The sequence below is a fragment of the Triticum dicoccoides genome, chromosome 3B (genome assembly GCF_002162155.2).
Source record: "Triticum dicoccoides isolate Atlit2015 ecotype Zavitan chromosome 3B, WEW_v2.0, whole genome shotgun sequence".
In the NCBI taxonomy this organism is placed as follows: Eukaryota; Viridiplantae; Streptophyta; class Magnoliopsida; order Poales; family Poaceae; genus Triticum; species Triticum dicoccoides.
In genome coordinates this window covers 42,242,160-42,244,372 of record NC_041385.1, presented here as the reverse complement: position 1 = coordinate 42,244,372, position 2,213 = coordinate 42,242,160, and the positions used below count along the sequence as shown (strand labels likewise).

Sequence of the window (2,213 nt, the reverse complement as noted above, 5' to 3'; positions counted from 1 at the left end):
GCTACATATCAGCCTCAAGGAATCCGAGCGGCTCAGGAGGCAGAAGCTGACCGCTGCAGAGGAGGAACGTACCTCTTTTTTCCCTTGAATTTCCCCTCTGCGCTTGTTTGGCAAGTCCCGGGTTGCAGCTACACACGGTAGGTTTTGTTCGATCGAGTCCAAACAAGCGCATAGTCCTGGGCAGGTACGTTGTTGTATATATTAATAAACCAAAGAGAAAATGAAACCGGTGCAAGGTCAACAAAATCTCCGATTTGTTTTTCCCCAAGTACAAGAGGGAGTTTTGTACTGCGCGCCATGGCGGACGACGGCATGGATCCCACGCAGTACTACCACAACAGGCTCGGCGCGCTCGCCGCGCAGAAGGCCGCCGGCGTCAACCCCTACCCGCACGCCTTCCAGCCCACCGTCTCCGTCGCCGACTATGTCCACAAGTACAGGGACCTGGCCGACGGGGAGAAGCTGGTGGACGTCACGGAGTCCCTGGCTGGGAAAATCATGAGCAAGAGGACATCGTCCTCCAGTCTTTTCTTCTACGACCTCCACCGCGGCGGCGCCAAGGTCCAGGTCATGGCCGACGCCAGGACCTCGGAGCTGGAGACGCCCGAGGAGTTCTCCGCTTTCCACTCGGGCGCGAAGGCCGGCGGCGTCGTTGGCGTGTCTGGGTTCCCCGGGAAGAGCAACAGGGGCGAGCTCAGCATATTCCCTGCCCAGTTCGTCGTGCTCTCGCCCTGCCTGCACATGCTGTCGCGGCAGCCGAACAGGCACCGGCTCGTGCCGCCGCTGCCCTGGGCTCCCGGCATGCCCAGGAACATGGAGAGCTACGCCCTCAAGGACCAGGAGACACGGTACCGCCGACGATACCTTGATCTCATGGTGAACCCTGAGGTGAGGTCTGTCTTCATGGCGTGAGCCCGCGTCGTCTCCTTCATCCGCAGCTTCCTTGATGAGCGTGGGTTTCTGGAGGTGGACACCCCGATGATGAACATCGGTGGCGCCGCCGCGAGGCCGTTCGTCACGCACCACAACGACCTAAACATGAAGCTGTACATGCGCATCGCGCCGGAGTTCTACCTGAAGCAGCTCGTCGTCGGAGGGCTGGACCGCGTGTACGAGATCGGGAGGCAGTTCAGGAACGAAGGCATCGACATGACGCACAACCCCGAGTTCACGACGTGCGAGTTCTACATGGCCTATGCGGATTACAACGACCTGATGGAGCTGACGGAGGAGATGTTGGGCGGCATGGTGAAGGAGCTCACGGGCGGCTACAAGGTACGGTACCATGTCAACGGCACCGACAAGCCGCCTATCGAGATCGATTTCACGCCTCCGTTCGCGCGAATCGACATGATCAAGGGACTTGAGGACATGGCCAATCTCAACATACCGGAGGAGGATCTGTCGAGCGACGATGCCAACGAGTACTTGATGGAGGCTTGTGCCAGGTACGACATTACGTGCCCGCTTCCACACACGACGGCACGGCTGCTGGACAAGCTTGTCGGGCACTTCTTGGAGGAGACATGCGTGAACCCGACGTTCATCATCAACCATCCGGAGATCATGAGCCCGCTGGCCAAGTCCCACAGGGACGAGGAGGCCCGGCCTGGACTGACGGAAAGGTTTGAGCTGTTCATCAACAAGCATGAGGTGTGCAACGCCTACACGGAGCTCAATGACCCCGTTGTGCAGAGGCAGCGGTTAGAGGAGCAGCTCAGGGACCGTCAGCACGGTGACGATGAAGCGATGGCCATGGACGAAACGTTCTGCACAGCCCTTGAGTACGGGCTGCCGCCAACCGGAGGCTGTGGTCTTGGGATTGATCGCCTCACCATGTTGCTGACGGATTCCCAGAACATAAAGGAGGTCCTCCTGTTCCCGGCCATGAAGCCTCAAGATAGCTAGCTGCTTGAAAAGATGAAGCCCTTGTCTATGGTTTCCTAGTTCTGTACCTTCTTGTTCCGTCAGTCAGGTCCTCTCCAGTAGTTTGTAACAGACAATGTGGTTTCTAATATAGAAATCGGACAGGCTGCTCTATTTATATAAAAAAAGTTCTGTACTTTACAAATAGTTAATTTTTGTACTTCGAGAAATAACAAGGAATGTTAACTAGTTCTATCTTATTTTAATGGACCGTAACTCCCGTTGTCAATATGGTTTTCTGTTTCATTGAGTTGCTATAACTAACCTCATGTTCATGTAATATGTTT

The 2,213-nt window shown here is 55.9% G+C and overlaps 1 pseudogene; it reads left to right on the top strand.

Moving 5' to 3' along the window:
* The first annotated feature begins 297 nt into the window (after nucleotides 1–297).
* On the top strand, nucleotides 298–1,908 carry LOC119279221 (annotated as a pseudogene).
* The last annotated feature ends 305 nt before the right edge of the window (nucleotides 1,909–2,213 follow it).